The sequence below is a fragment of the Pelobates fuscus genome, chromosome 1 (assembly GCF_036172605.1).
Source record: "Pelobates fuscus isolate aPelFus1 chromosome 1, aPelFus1.pri, whole genome shotgun sequence".
NCBI classification, from domain to species: domain Eukaryota; kingdom Metazoa; phylum Chordata; class Amphibia; order Anura; family Pelobatidae; genus Pelobates; species Pelobates fuscus.
Genome location: NC_086317.1, coordinates 321,391,785 through 321,412,442, shown reverse-complemented (window position 1 = coordinate 321,412,442; position 20,658 = coordinate 321,391,785).

Genomic DNA, 20,658 nt, shown 5'->3' with positions numbered 1-20,658 from the left:
GCAGGATGAGTGACAGGATAGGAGAAGTTAATGTGATAGGGTGAGTGTGGAAGAGCGAGAGCCGGTAATTGTGGTATGGATGGAGAGGGTGAGAGCAACAAGATTAGGAGAGGTTAATGTGAGCGAGGCTGGGTGTAGGGGGCATGACAGCATGTGGGGGTGACAGTGTGGGGGTGGCTGTATGTGTGTGGAATTGGGACGGTGGGTAGGTGAGAGTGTGGGAGGCAGTGTTGAAAAGGGTGACAGTGTGTGGAAGGAGTGACTGTATGTATGGTGACAGTGTTGGGGGCTGACAATATGGGTTGCAAGTGTGTGAAAGGGTAACAGGGTGAGGGAGCAGTGTAGAGGAATGTGACAGTGAGGAGGAAGATGACAGTGTGGGGTGGCAGTGTGGAGGATGGTGACAGTGTGTGACAGTGTGGGGGGACAGGGTGTGTGACAGTGTGGGAGGGCAAGGTGCGTGGGACAAAATGTAGAGAGGCCAGGGTGAGGGGGGGGTGTGTACGACAGTGTAGGGGGGGGCAGTGTGTACGACAGTGTAGGGGGGGCAGTGTGTACGACAGTGTAGGGGGGGGCAGTGTGTACGACAGTGTAGGGGGGGAAGGGTGTGTGACAGTGTGGGGGAGCAGGGTGTGTGACAGTGTGGGGGAGCAGGGTGTGTGACAGTGTGGGGGAGCAGAGTGTGCGACAGTGTAGGAGGGCAAGGTGTGTGGGACAAAGTGTAGAGAGGCCAGGGTGTGCGACAGATGAGGGGGCAGTGTGTACAACAGTGTAGGGGGGGCAGTGTATACGACAGTGTAGGGGGGGGGAGGGTGTGTGACAGTGTGGGGGAGCAGGGTGTGTGACAGTGTGGGAGGGCAAGGTGTGTGACAGTGTGGGAGGGCAAGGTGTGTGGGACACAGTGTAGAGAGGCCAGGGTGTGCAACAGCATGAGGGGGCAGTGTGTACGACAGTGTGGGGGGGAAGGGTGTGTGACCATGTGGGTGGCAAAGTGTGTGGAAGACAGTGTGGGGGAGCAGGGTGTGTGACAGTGTGGGGGGCAGTGTTTGTGACAGTGGGGGGCAATTTGTGTGAGAGAAAGTGTGGGGTGCAGGGTGTGTGAGAGTGATTGAGTCAGTGGAGGAGGCAGAATGTGTGGGAGACAGTGTGGGGGACAGGGTATGTGGTGGTCAGTGTGGGGGTCAGGATATGTGGGGTGCAGTGTGGGGGGGTTAGGGTATGTGGTGGTCATTGTGGGGGGCAGGGTATGTGGTGGTCAATGTGGGGGACAGTTTCTGTGGTGGTCAGTGTGGGGGCAGTGTATGTGGTGGTCAGTGTGGGGGGCAGTGTATGTGGTGGTCAGTGTGATCGTCAGTGTGGGGGGCAGTGTATGTGGTTGTCAGTGTGGTCATCAGTGTGGGGGGGCAGTGTATGCTGTGGTCAGTGTTGGGGGTAGGGTATGTGGTTGTCAGTGTGTTCGTCAGTGTGGGGGGCAGTGTATGTGGTGGTCAGTGTGATCGTCAGTGTGGGGGGCAGTGTATGTGGTTGTCAGTGTGGTCATCAGTGTGGGGGGCAGTGTATGCTGTGGTCAGTGTTGGGGGTAGGGTATGTGGTTGTCAGTGTGTTCGTCAGTGTGGGGCGCAGTGTATGTGGTGGTCATCAGTGTGGGGGCAGTGTAAGTGGTGGTCAGTGTATGTGGGGGTCAGGGCATGTGGTGGTCAGTGTGGTGGAAATGTATATGGGGCAGGGTATGTGGCTGACAGGGGAATGTAGGTGCAGTGTATGTGGTGGGCAGGGCAGTGTCGGGGGCAGGCAATGTGGGTGGCAGGGCAATGTGGGTGCAGTGTATGGGGTGGGCAGGACAGTGTGGGGGGTAGGGTATATGACTGGCAGGGCAGTGTGGGGGGTAGGGTATATGACTGGCAGGGCAGTGTGGGGGTGGGAGGGCAGTGTGGGTGGGAGGGCAGTGTGGGTGGGAGGGCAGTGTTGGGGCAGGGCAGTGTTGGGGCAGGGCAGTGTTGGGGCAGTGGGGGTGGGAGGTCAGTGTTTGGGCAGGGCAGTGGGGGCTGGGAGGGCAGTGTTGGGGACAGGGCAGTGGGGGTGGGAGGGCAGTGTTGTGGCAGTGGGGGTGGGGGGCAGTTTTGGTGCAGTGGGGGTGGGGGGGCATTTTTGGGGCAGGGCAGTGGGGGTGGGAGGGCAGTGTTGGGGACAGGGCAGTAGGGGTGGGAGGGCAGTATTTGGGCAGTGTGGGTGGGTGGGAGGGCAGTGTTGGGGACAGGGCAGTGGGGGTGGGAGGGCAGTGTTGTGGCAGTGGGGGTGGGGGGCAGTTTTGGTGCAGTGGGGGTGGGGGGGCATTTTTGGGGCAGGGCAGTGGGGGTGGGAGGGCAGTGTTGGGGACAGGGCAGTAGGGGTGGGAGGGCAGTATTTGGGCAGTGTGGGTGGGAGGGCAGTGTTGGGGACAGGGCAGTGGGGGTGGGAGGGCAGATTTGGGGCGGTGGGGGTGAGAGGGAAATGTTGGGGCAGTGGGGGTGGGAGGGCAGTTTTGGCTTAGTGGGGGTGCGATGGCAGTTTTGGGGCAGTGGGGGTGGGAGGGCAGTGTTGGGGACATGGCAGTGGGGGTGGGAGGGCAGTTCTGGGGCAGTGGGGTTAGGGGGGCAGTTTTGGGGCAGGGCAGTGAGGGGTAGAAGGGCAGTTCTGGGGCAGTGAGGGTGGGGGGCAGTTTTGGGGCAGTGGGGGTGGGGGTGGGAGGGCAGTGGGGGGGGGCATTTTTGGGGCAGTGTAGTGGGGGTGGGAGGGCAGTTCTGGGGCAGTGGGGGCAGTTTTGGGGCAGGGCAGTGAGGGGTGAGAGGGCAGTTTTGGAGCAGGGCAGTGAGGGATGGGAGGGCAGTTCTGGGGCAGTGGGGGCAGTTTTGGGGCAGGGCAGTGAGGGGTGGGAGGGCAGTTCTGGGGCAGTGGGGGAGGGGGGCAAGGCAGTGGGGGTGGGAGGGCAGTTCTGGGGCAGTGGGGATGGGGGGGCAGTTTTGGGGCAGGGCAGTGAGGGGTGGGAGGGCAGTTGGGGGGGAGAGGGCAGTTTTGGGGCAGGACAGTGGGGTGGGAGGGCAGTGTGTGTGGAGGCTGTGACAAGCCTCCACACAATTAAATACCTTATTTGTACAATATAATTCCCTGGTGGTCCAGTGGCAGCAGTCCCTGGTGGTCCGGTGGGATGACTTTTCAATCTGCAGCTCAGCTAGAGCTGCAGACCTTGTTCTCGCGAGCGCCTATAAGAGCGTTGCCGTGGTAACCCGCGGCAACGCTCTGTGTGCTCGCGAGAACCACACAGTAAGTGATCTGCAGCTCTGCACTCGGCGGAGCTGCAGATCAGAGGCTGGCTCTCCCTGTGTGCAGACAATGTGGAGGGGCCACCCGGCGGCATACTGGGCAAGCCGCCGGGCCCCCTCTCACTGTCGGGTCCTCGGTCATAGACCGAGGATCCGACAGTTCAGTCTGCCCTAAGGTGATTTAGGCGGCCGCGAGGCCCCAGCAAGCGCGAGGCCTTAGGCGGCCGCCTAAATCGCCTAATTAGAGAGCCGCCTCTGATTTCAGAGTGTATTATGCATGTATACATGACAGATGCATTGTTGCCATATGGGCAGGAAGAGATGTCTACTGCCTTATACCAACCCATTCTCAATAAAACTCTGACACTCTTAGGTATGGGTCAATATGAACTGTCAGACATTCCCCCAGGCTGCTAAAATGTAAAAAAATAAAATAAATATATTTTACATATATATGTATAATATATTATAAAATAATTAAATAATTTTCTAATATATTATACATATCCAATGCATATATTTGATTTCATTATACGTGTACTTTGAGATATATATATATATATATATATATATGCATTATATGTGTAAAAAATATTGTAAAATGCTTTAATTATAATATATTATACCTATATAGCAAATAAATGTATTAGATGTGTGTGTGTGTGTAGCAGCGTACATACCGGGGTCGCAGGGGTCACAGCTGCCCTGCAGACGCCCTACGGACCCCTGTGACCGGGTATCTGCCGCCATCATCTTCTGCGGCCCCGGCCCATGCGGCAAATTGCCGGGGTCGCCATCCAAGGGGTCCATCGGGTGGCCCATGCTGTCAGGGCCACCCGATGGATGTAGATTGTCAAGGGGCCTGGTCAGCGCTGGGCGCTTTAACAGCGCGGCCGGGCCACCTGTGATTACATCACACAGAGCTGGGAGGAAGTGACTGCACCGGTCACTCCTCCCAGCTAACACTGAAAGCTGCGCGGGAGGAAGCAGAGGGAGTCAGAGTGGGAACTCTGACTCCCTTTAACCTGAACCACCACTGGACCCCAGGGAAAGTCACCCTCCTGCACCTTAAAGGTAGGAAACATGAAGGTGACTTAAACATTTTGTGTATGTTTGTATGTATGTGTGTCTGTCTGTATGTATGTATGTGTGTCTGTTTGTTTGTGTGTGTGTGTCTGCCTGCTTGTATGTATGTGTGTGTGTGTGTGTGTGTGTGCCTGCCTGCTTGTATGTATGTGTGTGTGTGTGTGTGCCTGTCTATGTATGTATGTGCGTCTTGTGTGTGTGTCTGCCTGTTTGTATGTATGTCTTTGTATGTATGTGTGTGTGTGCCTGTCTGTGTATGTATGTGTGTCTGCCTGTATGTATGTGTGCTTGTCTGTTTGTATATATGTATGTATGTAGGTATGTATGTGTGTGTCTGTCTGTCTGTATGTATGTGTGTCTGTCTGTATGTGTGTATGTCTGTCTGTATGTGTCTGCCTGTGTGTATGTGTCTGCCTGTCTGTTTTTTTATGTATGTGTCTTTGTATGTATGTGTCTTGTGTGTGTGTGTGTCTGTCTGTCTATATGTGTTTGTGACTGTATAGGTGTCTGTATGTGTCTGTCTGTATGTATATATGTGTCCCTGTCTGTTTGTATGCATGTGGATGTGTGTATGTGTCTATGTGTGCGCATGTGTCTCTATGTCAGGGTGGGGGGGGCATGGATCATTTTCGCACCAGGGCCCCATGGTTTGTGTGTACGCCACTGTGTGTGTGTGTGTGTGTATATATGTATTATGTGTGTGCATATATATATATATATATATATATATATATACACACATACACACAGACACACACAAATGTATTATACATACATATACATATATATATATATATATTTATATATATGTATACACACATATATATACACATATAATAGAAATCGGAAAAAAAACATTTATGAAAAACAAATAAAAGCGCTAACTTTGGACAGCTAACTTTTGGCTACTACAAAAGACTGCAAATACCCCATTTGGAATACCCAGGGTTGTCTACATTTGAAAATGGTATGCCATGATTATTTCACATTCCTGGGTTTCCATATGGTCTCAAAAGGCAACACAGACCCAGCAAACCAATCTGGTAAACCGAATTGGGCAAGCCCTATATTGACCGTGTACCTTTTCAAAACACATAGAACCTGTACATGGGGGTATTGTTATACTTCGAAGACTTCAAGACACAAATATGAGCGTTTAAAACAGTAAAACCTATCACAACAATGAAATCACCAGTAAAAGTGCAGTTTTTGTGTAAAAAAATGCAAAAAAATATTGAATATGAATGCTAACTTTGGTAAGCGTTTGTGGCTAAGTGGCTACTGCAAAAGACTGGACATATGCCATTTTTAATATCGTGGGTTGTCTACTTTTACAATTGGCATTCCATGATGGGGTTAATTTTCATTCCTGGGCTGCTATACGATCTCAAAGGCAACATAGGCCCAGCAAACCAATGTGCAAACATGGAAATGGGGAAAGCCCTACATTTGACCCCTGTAAGTTTGCAAAAACCCATAAAACCTGTACATTGGGGGTACTGTTGTACTCAAGAGATGTTGCTGAACACAGATTGTGATGTTCTTTGTCAGTAACACATAACAGGAACTGAGAATCCATACCTAAAGTACAATGTGAGAGAAAAATTACACAAAAAAATGACTACACAAAAATTTGAAAAAGACTGGTGGTAGAATTAGTGTGTAGCAGAATAAGTTTTGCTACTATCAACCTTTTATATTCTTGGCTGTCCATAACCCTTTTTGTTGCTTTATTTTATATTATTTGCAACTGTTCGTTACTTATAGGAACAAGTAACAAGCTGTCCTTTTATATCATTTGTCTGGTTGTTCGGTAAGAATCCTGTTTCCACTATGTTAAGCCATATTGTTTGACAAACAAACAAACTACCGAACAACCAGGCCACCCAGGAGAGAAGCGTAGCACTAATTGACCTCCCTATCATTATTCACACTGCCTTAATTGCCAACGGCACAAACTAACTGGGTACTCCCTGGTTGGCTGCCGTTCAACATACGAACACATGGCGGCCATCTTATGAATGCACCAGCGGTCGTCAAGTGTCTGGAACCCAAATCGGACACTCAACAGCACGAACACCACAGAGACTTCCATCCTCAATCAAGGGAACAGAGCGGCGTTCGGTGAAAAAGTCATACGAATGAGGGGAATCATACGAACGAAGACACAACCCATTATGTTACACATTTTCGTGCATTTCAACCTCACAAATGGAGACTAAGACCGCCATAAAACTTTCGAACCTCTGAACCGATCTGGGTGATTTTTCAGTATGTTGCTCCCCCAGATTGGGGCTATCAGGGGATGTTGGAATTATGACTGTATGATATGTTTTTGGGGTGTTTTTCAGAAAAGTGTGAAAGGTATGATTTTTTTCTGTTTTGGGATAATTGAGTTGATACCGTAATTAACTAAATTATCCCCTGAGCAGAGGGGAGGGATTGTATACAGTATATGGGAGTGTCTTGTAAATGAACTATGCTTTTACTGGTTGTTGCATATTTTTATCGGTGCCCCACAAAGTCCACCTGGGTGGTAACCTTTGGGGCAGAACTTGCATAAAAGGCCAGCCTGGCCATTAAAGGATCAGTTCTGCTCCTAATACTGAGTGTCGTCCAGTTATTGGGAAGGGTGATGGGATATTCGTATAACCTCTTGTATTTCTGCCTGCTGGCCTTGAAGTAACCTGCATGTTCCTGAGTAGCTGCTCTCCGCTACATAGTGCATGGAAAGTGTTAACATATCACCATTTGAAATACCCTAGGGTGTCTACTTTTCAAGAAGATATGGTTTGATGGGTGTAAATTACATTGGCCGGCTTCAAAAATGTCCCAAATAGGACATGGGTGCATGATGACCAGCTGTGAAAATTCCAAGTTGGAAAACTGGAATGCGCACCCTCCAAATAAGGTCTTTCAGCCCCCAGAGATCCCGACACACCTATACATGGGGGGTTATCACTGTACTCAGGAGATGTTGCTGAACACATATTGGTGTGTTCTTTGGCAGTAACCCTTAAAGTTCTCCGTACATGTATTCTTAAATTGCTATTTCTGACCACCCCAACTGAAACCCCGGAATCCAGGTCCTATTCCTATTTACATCCTGCTTAATTCTCTTAAATAATAGCCATTGTGGGATAAGCCCAAGGTCATTACCGCCCGCATGCAGCACGAGCACATACAGCCGCCTACCCCCAGCTACCATACTAGAGATCTCGCTACATATGTCCCGCCAGCCATAACCCCTATAACCGAACCATTACGGCTAAACCGAACCATTGTAACTTAATCCAGTCCTCAGGAAAGCCAAGCTACTGATCCCGGAAACGAACTGCAGCTCTCCTCTTGGCACAGAAAATAAAGGAATGGCCCATGATCCAAGCCACTTGACCTAGGGAAGCAAAAGAAAATTGTCAACCACTGCTCCCACCACGGTAAACCCCCTAGAGATACTGCTCACACCAGTTTCTCCAATCAAATGTAGGACCGGAACCTCACCGATTCCCATCGTCCAATCTTCTTGACCAGCTCATCTCCAGGCCTAACCGTGTTTCCTCAGTGGCTGCCCCTTTACGGAATGAGTGCGTTCCGAACTGAATCAGCCGCAATCCCAACCTGCCAAGACCCGGATGAATTGGAAACGGGAAAGCGAGGAACCATCTTCGTGCATCAGAAAGGAGCCCAGCCCAAATATCGAGCAACACTGGCCACCGGGCATGAGGGAGACACTGGGAAAGCATACAGTATGATATCTGTACACCTACTCCGAACATATGTTTTGGACCGGCAGAGATGTACTACAACCCTATCCACTGCCACCGAACATCCACAAGCTGAACACCCCCACAACCAACCCGTTTCAAGCTGACCAGTTCCCCAATACAAAACGCCCCGAAGAAAGCCAAGAGGAATGCCACTTCAAACGAAGCCGCCTCATAACCATTGAAGCAAAGCCCCGGAAGACCGTGCACCAGGTCCTCAAGTAAGTCAAGTCAGGGACACTGCGCCCCTCCTTAAACCCTTCAAGGCTTTATTATTAGCATAGATAATATGTACTTGCTCTCTCTCTGATGGATTTTTGTTTTGCAGCCTAAGGATGACCTGTTTCACTTACATTGAGATCTCCTTTGACCTTTTCACCACATGCTGTGAGTTCACAACTGTATGTGTATAAATGAATAATAAACTGATAAAAATCTGTGAGCTTTGAAGTGCACTGGATCCTGTGGTTTTGCACCGCTCCCAGTCACAGGTGCATCATTCCAGAGCCCTATTTAGCCTTGCACTGCAGAGAGCATCAGATGGAAAAATGTTTCCCTAAGTAAGTGGGTTAATCTCATAAGAGCAGACACTGGGGCTGTTAGAGTAGGACCTCCCAAGAATGGGGTACAGGCATAAGTCTGTTGTGGCAGGCTTATGCAATGTATGTTCATGTACTGTAAATAGACCGCCATTATTTTTTGCCTAGATTAGGTGTTTCTAAAAAAAAAAACTGTAAAATCTGTAAGCTTTGAAGTTGTTGTTTAGTGGATGAGTGAGTGCGCTGAATCTTGTGTATTGTATGAATTGGCCCCAGCATCCCATTTATGCATGTTCAGGTGAGTGCAGCCCCCTGTGTTCCTGTCAATGCATATTAAGCACAGAAATTACTATTTAATTTTTTTTAATTCAACTTTTAAAGAAATAGCCAATACAAATGTTCCATAAACACACACACACACATATAAATACAAACACACACATATAAACAAATACTTGCCAATACAAGCACGCACGTGCGTGCACACACACGTCAATACAAATACACAATGCCCTCTTATACTAACATGTGCTGAGTAATGTTACACATGCAAATCGAAGCAGAAAGAAGTCCCTGCTACCCCATCACAGACGACCATGCAGTGCCCCCTCACCCCAGTGTTCATCCAATATTTGTTTCCCTCTGCCACCCTTTTCGACGCCTCTGTAGGACCACAACAATAAAACACAAGTTCCTTATTAATAATATATAATAAAAATAAGAATAATACATATCATTTTTAAAGGCTGATGGTGTATTTTGGGTATTAATCCTAATACATTTTTCAGTTTCTTTTAGTTTTGTAAATAAAGACTTTGGATGGAATTTCTACTACAGAAAACGTTGACAGTCCCTGAAAGCCTGGTAAATGTCAGAGAATGAAGAATGTAAGAAACATGTTTTGAGTGCAAACCTGCAGCATCTCTCAGGACTGCCCTACAGTAAAATGTGATAAATGGATTGATCCCAGATGTGATAGTGAAACATTAGGGGTAGTGTTTTTTATGTATATATGTATTTTTGCATGCTCAACAAATACCAAATTAAATATGCTGGAAATTATAAGAAAAATTTATTAAGCAGAACAAATTCTCAACAAGTTTTGTAGGAATTATGCAGCACATAATCCTACACAAGGAGAGTTGAAACAATGCAACATCTACTACCCCAAACAGGTTGAGCTATTAAAGGGTTACTCCAAACAAAAAACAGTGTTTATGAAAATACTATTTTTGGTCAAAGTAACACTTCTACTGGTCTCCCCTAAGCTACCATTAACTGATTTATTTAACCAATTAATAGTTAACAGGAGTAGTCCCAGAACATTGGACATTCATGAATGTTGTGCCCATTCACAAAAAAGGTAATATGGTGGAGTCGGGCAACTATAGGTTGTTAGGGCCCCCCGATGGAGATGGATTTTCAGGGGGCCCGGTCAGCGCTGGGCGCTATAACAGCGCGACTGGGCCCCTGTGATGAGATCACTGCTGGGAGGAAGTGACTGCCCCAGTCACTCCTCCCAGCAATCACACAGAGCCTGCGCGGGAGGAAGGACAGGGAGTCAGAGTGGGAACTCTGACTCCCACAAGCCTGAGCCATCACTGAACCCCAGGGAATGTCACCCTCCTGCACCTAAAAGGTAGCAAACAGGTGGGTGACTAAAATATTTTGTAATTGTATGTGTTTACATTTATGTGTGTCTGTGTGTGTGTGTGTATCTCTATGTGTGTGTGTGTGTCTGTGTGTATGCTTGTGTCTTTGTATGTATGTGTCTCTTGTGTCTGTGTCTGTCTGTGTGTATGTATGTGTGTATGTGTCTGTATGTATCTGTATGTATCTGTCTGTCTGTGTCTCTATGTATGTATGTATGTGTGTATGTGTATATGTGTATCTGTAAGTATGTGTGTGTGTGTGTCGGGGGGGTTATGGATCGGTTTCGCAACTTGGCCCCATAGATTGTGTGTATGTCACTGACCTCAGGGATCTGTACTTGGACCCATTCTATTTAATATTTTTATTAGTGATATTAGTGATATTAAAATATATACAATATACCAGTATGTACACAAAAATAGTAAGTAAATGGAATGATACCACCATCAGATGAAATACAGCAGGATAATACCTAAAACATAAAACACAACATAGTGTGAATTGTATAAAAGAATAAAAAAAAATAATAGAACCTAGGACTACCACTCACATTTCCCAGAGCCGTACCAGGCTCTGTATAGCAGGCTCAGGGGTGCCAATATTGGCTAAACGATCCCAATAGTAATGATGTAAGATGGATTTGGAATAGGTTAAAAAAACTATTTATTAAATATATAATAAAAAAAAAGTAACTTAAAATGGTGCTATGGGGGTGGAACCCAACATAAAGCACAATGTGGTAACAAAGCCAGAGATCCACTCACCTCTATGGTAAGACACCCCAAAGTAAATAATCAATAGCAAACAAAGATAAATTGCTGTACTCAGACCACATAGTTGAGCAACATATGAAGTATTATACAGTCGTAGCACACATAAGGTTTGCAAAATATACTGTGCAAACTCACTTTGTGTGTCAAAAAGGCAGAAAAAACGCTTATTACCACTACACCTGGTACAAGCTAGCGGAAAAATGATCCCACGCGAAGGTTCAAAATATGCCTTTTGAAATACCCTGGGGTGTCTACATTAAGAAATGGTATGGCTTCATTAGGTATTTGGATTATATAGCCTGGTAAAATACTCTAAAATGGGACATGGACACAGCGTAAAAATTTTAAGTTTGAAATAAAATGGAATGGCTGTGTCCCAAATGTGCCCCTCCGATGTCCACATATACCTGGCAAAGGTACATACGGGGGTATTTTTGTACTCAGCAGACATAGCTGAGCAATATATGAAGTATTATACAGTGGTAGTACACATAAGGTTTGCAAAATATACTGTACAAACTCACCTTGTGTGTCAAAAAGGCAGAAAAAACGCTTATTACCACTACACTTGGTACAAGCTAGCGGAAAAATTATCCCACGCTAAGGTTCAAAATATGCCTTTTGAAATACCCTGGGGTGTCTACTTTAAGAAATGGTAGGCCTTTGTGGGGTAGTTTGAATTTAAAACCTGCGAAGATGCTTGGAAATTGCACATAGGCCCAGCGTCAAAATTCAAAGTTCGGTAAAAACTGATGTGGCTTGGTGTCCTATATGGCACTGTAGCTTCACGAAATAGTGCCAAATACATTCATTGGGGGTGTCTTTTTACTCAGAAGACTTAGCTGAGCATAATTTGGGGGTTTTGAACTTAGTGGCACATATGAAATATATAAAATGCCCAGCAAAAATGCAATCCGTATGTAAACAAAATGCCCAAAATATTTTTTTACCACATACTTTGGCATATATTGGTGGAAAAATGGGGGCATGCTAAGGCACAATAAGCACCTTATGAGATACCCTGGAGTGTCTACTTTTACAAATGGTAGGCCTTTGTGTTTTTTTTTTTTTGAACAGTCAAACTGTTATAATACCCCAAATGGAAGCATAGGCTCATTAAATCCGTCTCTCAAAACTCTACTGTGAATACTGAAAAGGACAGGTCTCCTGTATGGCACTGTAGCTTCACGAAATAGTGCCAAAAACATACAATGGGGGTGTCCTTTTACTCAGAAGACTTAGCTGAGTATAATTTGGGGGGTTTGAACTTAGTGGCACATATGAAATATACAAAATGCAATCCGTATGTAAAAAATGCACAAAATTCTTTTTTACCACATACTTTGGCATATATTGGTGAAATAATGGGGGCATGTTAAGGCACAATATGCACCTTATGAGATACCCTTGAGTGTCTACTTTTACAAATGGTAGGCCTTTGTGGGGTTTTTTGAACAGTCAAACTACTATAATACTCCAAATGGAAGCATAGGCTCATTAAATCCGTCTCTCAAAATTCGACTGTGAATACTGAAAAGGACAGGTCTCCTATATGGCACTGTAGCTTCACGAAATAGTGCCAAAGACATACAATGGGAGTACCTGAAGTAACTGAACACATAATAAAACTTTGTACAGGAATAGCACACACCAACTTTATAAAAATGTAACAAATTTAAAATCAAGATTTAATCCATTCGGAGATAAAGTGTTAACATTAAAAATCCATTTACTCTCTACTTTAGTCAGCTCTTTTGCATTATCTTCCCCTCTCCAATTTTTGTGTCTTTTAAAAATAACCACATATTACAACAATGATGAATCACCCTGTAATGGACCGTTTCGCTCACAAGGGGATAAAAAACGCTTAGGCGATAATCCCCTTTCCGATAGACCAGCAGCTACTGCAATCACCAACCTCGCGAACTCCAGACTGCACGAATCCCCCAACTCCCGAACAGGAAACATACGAACCCTGGAAGCAGCCGAACAGGAAAAGCCATACGAACAGCTTACACTCCTGGCAATCGGCATACAGTCAAATCCCCCCCAAGAATGAGACAACACTTCACTTTGAGGGTTAAGCAGGAACTCTCTGATTTATTCACACAACTGTCTTATAAAGGATTATCCCATGCAAGGGAGGGATTTACAACAATTACACAATACACCAATCACACATGAGTTACCTCCCACAATGCCTCACAATCCCTCCCCTCTGGCCTGGAGATAATTGGGGAAGGAATCTAATTATCTCCAAGGACAGGGGCAAAACTCCATTACCCACATGGCAGACAAAAAGACAGTAAAATACATAAAATTACATACTGATACATTTAACACATAAAACACACATTTCTACATATCCCCAGATAGCTTAGAACTGAGCGCACATTATTAGGTGAATGGCACTCAGATCACACAAATACAGTTTAATTGCCATGGAGCCAAAGTCTTTAATTACATGAATAGGCTCCATGGCATAGCTATCTGGGTTAAAACATATCCACATATCCCAAAGTACCGACTGAACTGATGTTCGACACCAAGGGCACGAATAGGAACCAGGGGGCGGATGGCTCAGCTGTGTTCGCGCAAGTAAGTGTCCGTTTTCAGTTCCACAGTGTTAGTGCTGAACACCGCTGGCCTTTCAGGACTTAAAATGGCCGCTGCCATGTGTTTGGCAAACGAACAAAGGCCACCCAGCGTTCATCAATTAAGCTGCGGTTAACCGCAGCTTCTGGGCGGTCAATTGGCGGCACACTCCAGCTCCCCGGTGGTCCCCCGTTCGGTAGTTGGAATCTACCGAACACCCCGGCAGAAAGGTACGAATAAGCCTTTCTGCAGGTAAAATAAACGGTTTAACCTGCAGGGCCATAGTCCAAAGGGAGCAGGCGAGCAACCAGGCTTCTCCAGTTCACAGTGGCGAGGTTGGTTTCGCCACACACCCCTGTGTTTCTCAACAAAATGTGCAGACACACTATGTTTCATATACCCCCTCTGGATATTGCCAATATGTTCCTCATATTTTAGTCTTGAATGCCCTTGTGGTCATACCAATGTATTGGATACCACACAGGCACCAGAGGAGGTATATGACATTGGTAGACTGACATGTGAGAATTTGGTGAATCTTAACATTTCTATTAGTTGAGTATGAGGTAAAAGTTGTGATTTTCTGTTTTTTAAAAACTTTATTTTACATGCAACGCACGATTTACAAGGGTAAAAGCCATTTTACAAACCAAAGGGACTTTTTTCTCAAATTCTTCGCTCCTCTAAAAATTATTTGCGGTCGTTCCCCAATGATTCCTTTCAAATTAGGGTCAGACTTAAGGACATGCCAATACTTATTAATAATATGCCTGACCTGTGCAGCATTCTCACTATAATTTAAAATAATTGGAAACTCAAGATTGACACCCTCCTTTTCCTTTTTAAACCTGTTTTTATTTAAAATCTCATCACGGTTCATATTTTTTATCTCATTTATACATGTAGCAAACTCGCCCCTTTAAAGGAGTTTGCCATGAGTTTTTGGAGGGGGCTGCTTGCCCACCTTCTGCCCTGTGACTACGGCCCCTGGGATGTATTACCTATTAAGAACATATTTGGGCATAAGAGATTTTTATTATGTTGCTACTGGCCCTTTAAGCACAGTGTATGGACTTCTATTAGACTGTGTATAGATTGTGTATAGGAAGGTGTACCCCTCCCCCATTTCCTGTCCCATTGTTTTCCAGCAGGGTGTTATCCCACGCACACTGCCAGACTAGTTGGAACTGGTTTGGGCTGGTAAGTTTGGGCTGGTAAGTTTGGGCTGGAAAGCCATGCTTCAGTGGTCCTAAAGGGACCTCCACCTAACCTTTTAACCCCTGAACCGATTGACCTAATTTTTGAGTATGTTTATATTTTAAGTATGCTGATTCTGAAAATGTATGTTTTAAGAAAATTGGATGTATATTTATAAAGTTACAGCATGTGTGTAAAACTGTATATTTTCTGCCTGTGATAATTAAGTTAGTCTATTGTGTTGAGATAATTGTATCACAGGCAGAGGGGAGGAGATATGTGGGAGGTAACATGTATCTGATTGGTGACTGTACTAAGTATTGTGGGTGTCTCCCTTGCAGTGGGAGAGCGGCATAAAAGCAGGGGTTGTGGAATAAAAGTTAAGTTCTGCTCCTGATACTGTGTGTCATCCAGTTATTGGGAAAAGTGATGGGATATTATTGGATTGTATTGCTGATTGTGCTTGCTACGGTGTTGGATTATTCTATTACTGTGGATGTTTCTCCTGGGGTTACTACTTGTTCCTGAGCCACACCTGGACTACCAGTGGAAATAGTCTGTGAGAGACCAGCGTTCTGCTACATTGGTGGCAAGCGGCGGGATGGCGTCCTGGTGTGAGAGGAACAGCACCCTGGAGACACCGGAATTATTATGGAGCGGCATAGAGCCATCAAGTCCCTGGACAACGCTCGAGGTGGAGGATGAGTTTAACCAATAGTAGAGGCAACCAGAATGGACTGCAGAGAGGGCGCCCGACAAGAGATGTGGGAAGAAACCCTAGAGGGTGTCCAGCGTTGGCGAGGTGAGCGTCTCCCCAGCAAGGAGTAGCGACTACAAGCCCGAATGGCCCTATGGATGCCTATGCTGGGAGAAAAGCCCCGGGAGGAATTGGTGATGCAGCTTAATTCGCTGACATGGAGGGAACTGGGTAGCGACAATGCATACCAAGCGCTACATTGGTACGCGGTTCAGCATGTTCCCGGAATGGCCAAGTTCGACAGACCGGAGGGAAAGGATTACAATGGACTCTGGTTTATTATGGGGGGCCTTTGCAGAACCGGAATTCGGTAGTGCGGCAGAGTCACGACTTTGGGACATATTTGACTCCCTATGGATCTCCTAAGGGCAGACCTGATTGAATTGGCTGTCCAGGAATGGGAACTGGAGCAGGATTACCAGCACCTGATCAGCTCCATTCAGTCACCCTATACCCTGCAGATACCGCCAGAGCAGTGGGAGATCGAACAGGATTATGCTTGCCTATATGATCAAGTGACACCACTTGTCTCTGACATGATGGGGCTTATAGACTGTACACCATCGGGAGCGTTGAGTTTCGTCCCTCCTCCCCAGCAACTAAGCACGTCATCCGGAGACCTAGGTTCTGTACCACCTACTTCCCAACCAGCCCCAGAGATGAGAGACCTTATCGACTGGTCCTGGGAAGAACCCCAGCTGGCAGGTGGAGCGGGGACCGAGGTCTCTCCACCGGCCCTACAAGGATGCTGGGCAGCCGGCCCAGATCACCAACCATAGATGGATATGTTAGGAGTGGGGACAGTCGGTCCCTCTCCACAGCGTGCAACCCAGAAAGAGGAGAGTGTTGTCCTCCATCTTCAGCAGCCAAGTGTGTTACTGGGAGAATGGACAGGCGGTCCCTCTACCCAGCGGCAGAGTGCTTTACAGGGAGGGGAGACAACCGGTCTAACTCCCCAGCGGCTGAATATGATATTGGAAGGGGAGACGGTCGGTCTTCCTTCCCCACAGGACAATGTATTGGGAGAGGAGACAGTCGGTCTTAATGTAGCCATGATAGAAAGGTGTCAGAAGACACAGTGCATAGCATTTTAATGCACGTGGGGCTGCGTTGCCGCAGACTGATCAAAGCACCCATGAAGACAAAAGAAAGTGTCTACCAATGGGGACGTGAGCATCAGAACTGGACCATGGAGTGTGGAAGGTTGCCTGGTTTGATTCATATTTTTTTCTTTTAGATCGTGTGGATGGAAGTGTGCATGTGCTTCGTTTTATTGGGGGTAAGATAGCAGCAGGATTCACTAAGGGAAGAAAGCAGGCTGGCAGAGGCAATGTTATGTTCTGGGCAATGTTATTCTGGGAAACTTTGGGTCTGGGGCATTCATGTGGATATTACTTTGACATGTACTACCTTCCTAGGGATTGTTGCAGTACACGTACACCCCTTCATCACAATCGTGTTCCCTGATGGCAGTGGCCTCTTTCAGAAGGATGATGTATCCTGCTACACTACAGAACATGACAAAGAGTTTCAAAGGTGTTGCATTGACCTCTAAATTCCACAGATATCAGTCTGAATCAGCATCTGTGGAATGTGCTGGCTCAACAAATCCAATCCTAAGAGGAGTCACCTCACAAATTGCAGGACTTAAAACATCTTCTGCTAATGCCTTGGTGCCAGATATTACAGGACCTGTTCAGAGGTCTTGTGGCGTCAATGCCTCACACAGTGGTGTACATACCGAGGTTGCAGGGGTCGCAGATGGGACTGGGCCTGGCATGTACCCACTGTGGCCCAGGAGCCAGCCACCGCAGGGCCCCCGAGGCTGGCCCTGGTATCACCCAGCGGGCAAGCTGGTGGGCGCGCAAGGGAGCACTCTCCCCTGAGTGACTCCTCTTCAGCTCCCTCGCGCACCGCACTGATGCAGGAGCCGTAAGATGACGTCATCTTCCGGCTCCAGCATCAGTACGCGGCGCGCGCAGGTGTGTGTGTGTGTTAGTGTGTGTGTGTTAGTGGTAGAGTGTGTGTTAGTGTGTGTGTGTGTTAGTGTTAGTGTGCGTGTTAGTGTGGGTTAGTGCTAGAGTGTGTTACTGTGTGTGTCTGTTACTGAGTGTGTTAGTTTGTGTGCGTCTGTTAGTGAGTGTGTGCTTTGTGAGCTAGTGTGTCTCAATGCTTTCCTATGGACATTCACAGCGTCTTCTCACTGTGATTTTCACAGTGAGAATCGCGGAAGCTCCTATAGCGGCTGTCAATGAGACAGCCACTAGAGGCTGGATTAACCCTCAGTGAAACATAGCAGTTTCTCTGAAACTGCTATGTTTTCAGCTGCAGGGTTAAAACTAGAGCGACCTGGCACCCAGACCACTTCATTGAGCTGATATGATCTGGGTGTCTGTAGTGGTCCTTTAAGTGTATGTGTATCTGCATGCACTGGCGTACATACCGCGGTCACAGGGGTCGCAGCCCTGCGACCAGGTGCCCGCCGCCAAGTGTTGCGGCCCCAGCCCACGCAGAGTAAGCACGTGGGGATGCCCACAGATCAGTTTTCGCACCGGGGCCCCATGGGTTGTGTGTACACCACTGGCCTCACATCAGACTGTTTGGGCAGCAAAAGGGAGACCTACATGATATTTGGCAGTTGGTTTTAATGTTGAGGCTGATCTGTATATATATATATATATATATACATATACATACTTATATATATATATATATGTCAGGATCGGGACAGGGATCCAACACGCAAAGTACAAACAGGACAGGGTACGTATACCGGACCTTAGAATGGCCGGACTAACGTACGGAGAGTAAAGAGAATGGTCAGAAACAAGCCGAGGTCGAGGGAACGAGAGGACAGGTGAGCGAGGAACAAGCCGGGTCAAGGATATCAGAGGGAAACAGAGTAAGTCAAACTAGCCGGGTCGGAACCAAAGGAATAACTGAAATCGCCAGAGCACTGTGTGACTAGACAGGCTATACCCTGGTTACAGTGAGTATACCCGCCTCCGACGAGTCCTGAGTGGCTTCCAGTCACTTGAGTGAGAGATCGGTCCGGACTGACGTCATGACGTCGGGCAGCGTGCGTGACGTCATAAAATGAGACGGATCCCTCGCGGCCGGCGTGAGAGTGTCTAGGAGAGCCGCGAGGGATGGAGGAAGCCGACCTGCTGGAGGAGTAAACTACTAAGTCTCTACCTCTTTCGGAGGTAGAGGCTTCAGGTACCCTGACAGTACCCCCCCTCTCAGATACGCCCACCGGGCGGAAGGAACCGGGACGAGACGGAAAGCGTGAGTGAAACGCCCTGCAAAGGCGAGGAGCATGAACATCCTCTTGTGGTACCCAACTTCTCTCCTCAGGACCATATCCCTTCCAGTCGACCAAATATTGTACTCTCCCCCGAGAGATACGAGAATCAATGATGGAGTTAACCTCATACTCCTCCTGACCCTCCACCTGAACAGAGCGAGGAGGGGCGATCGTGGAGGAGAATCTGTTACAAACTAGGGGTTTCAACAATGAAACGTGAAAGGAGTTAGGGATGCGTAAGGCAGCTGGGAGAGCTAGACGATACGCCACTGGGTTAATTCGAGTCAAGATCCTGTAAGGGCCAATATATCGAGGAGCGAATTTCATGGAAGGAACTTTAAGCCGAATATTCCTAGTGCTTAACCATACTCTATCGCCTGGAATGAAAATCGGAACCGCCCTTCTACGTTTATCGGCGTGTTTCTTAACCAGCATAGAATTGTGTAGAAGAATTTGTCGAGTCTGATCCCACAATTTCCTCAAATTGGCAACATGTACATCAACCGACGGTACACCTTGGGAAGGAGAAACCGAGGGAAGAATAGATGGATGAAAGCCATAGTTCATGAAGAAGGGGCTCGAATGAGTAGAGTCACAAACGAGATTGTTGTGCGCAAACTCCGCCCAAGGAATCAAACCGACCCAATCGTCCTGGTGTTCGGAAACAAAACAACGTAGATATTGCTCAATCTTTTGGTTAGTACGTTCAGCAGCTCCGTTAGACTGGGGATGATAGGCAGAAGAGAAATTTAATTTAATACCTAGTTGAGAACAAAAAGATCTCCAAAAACGGGAAACAAATTGGGACCCTCTGTCAGATACGATTTGGGAAGGTATCCCATGTAAGCGAAAAATCTCCCTCGCGAATATCTCTGCCAACTCTTGGGAGGATGGAAGTTTAGGCAAGGGAATGAAGTGGGCCATCTTGGTGAATCTGTCAACCACGGTGAGGATAACAGTCTGTTTTTTAGAGATAGGTAGATCGACAATAAAGTCCATGGCCAAACAAGACCATGGTTTCTCTGGTACCTCTAAGGGATGCAGGAATCCACTTGGGAGCGTATGAGGTTGTTTGGTCTTAGTACACACTTAACACGCAGCGATGAAATCTTTAGTATCTTTACGTAAAGCAGGCCACCAGAAGTCTTTAGAAATCAAAGCATACGTCTTGCGGATACCAGGATGTCCCGCCATCTTGCTGTTATGGAAACATTGCAACAGCTCCAGTTGAAGAGTAGGAGGAACGAAATGTCGACCTTCAGGAGTCTGTTTAGGTGCTAGATGTTGCAGCTTAATGATCTCGGCCAGTAACGGGGAATGAATCCTGAGATTCGTATTAGCAACAATCTTGCATTTAGGAACTATAGAAGAAAGAATCGGTTCAGATACAGTGAAAGGTTCATATTGTCGAGACAAAGCATCGGCCTTAGAGTTCTTAGAGCCAGGTCTGTAAGTAAGTACATAATTGAAATGAGTCAGGAATAAGGACCAACGAGCTTGCCTAGAGGACAAACGCTTAGCCTCCCCAATATAGGACAAGTTCTTGTGGTCCGTCAAAATAGTAACCGGATGTAAGGTGCCCTCCAATAGATGTCTCCACTCTTTCAAGGCTTTAATGACTGCTAACAATTCCCTGTCTCCGATGTCATACCTGCTCTCAGGCCCAGAAAGTTTCTTGGAAAAAAAAC